The sequence below is a fragment of the Arachis duranensis genome, chromosome 3 (assembly GCF_000817695.3).
Source record: "Arachis duranensis cultivar V14167 chromosome 3, aradu.V14167.gnm2.J7QH, whole genome shotgun sequence".
Taxonomy (NCBI): Eukaryota; Viridiplantae; Streptophyta; class Magnoliopsida; order Fabales; family Fabaceae; genus Arachis; species Arachis duranensis.
The window spans coordinates 21,255,042-21,255,657 of record NC_029774.3 but is presented as its reverse complement, the minus strand read 5'-3'; positions in this window follow the sequence as shown (position 1 = coordinate 21,255,657).

The window sequence follows — 616 nt, the reverse complement described above, 5'->3', positions numbered from 1 at the left end:
TATTTATTCATTTACTAACACTTCTCTTAACTCCTCTTCATCTCCAATCACTGCCTCTATCCTTACCCTTGTGTTTGGATTCTCCTTTCTTTTCTACTAATAATAAGGATCCTCTTTACTGTGACATAGAGGATTCCTCTTCCTTTTCTTTCTCTCTTCTCTTTCATATGAGCAGGAACAAGAAAAAAGGCACTCTTGTTGAAGCTGATCCTGAACCTAAAAGGACTCTGAAGAGGAAACTAAGAGAAGCTAAATTACAACAATCCAGAGACAACCTTTCTAAAATTTTCAAACAAGAGAAGGAGATGGCAGCCGAACCCAACAACAATAATGCAAGGAGGATGCTTGGTGATTTTACTAAACCCACGTCCAAGTTTGATGGAAGAAGCATCTCAATTTCTGCCATTGGAGCAAACAATTTTAAGCTGAAACCTCAATTAGTTGCTCTAATGCAACAGAACTGCAAGTTTCATAGACTTCCATCTGAAGATCCTTACCAGTTTTTAATTGAGTTCTTGCAGATTTGTGAGACTGTTAAGACAAATGGAGTAGATCCTGAAGTCGACAGGCTCATGCTTTTCCCTTTTGCTGTAAGAGACAGAGCTAGAACATGGTT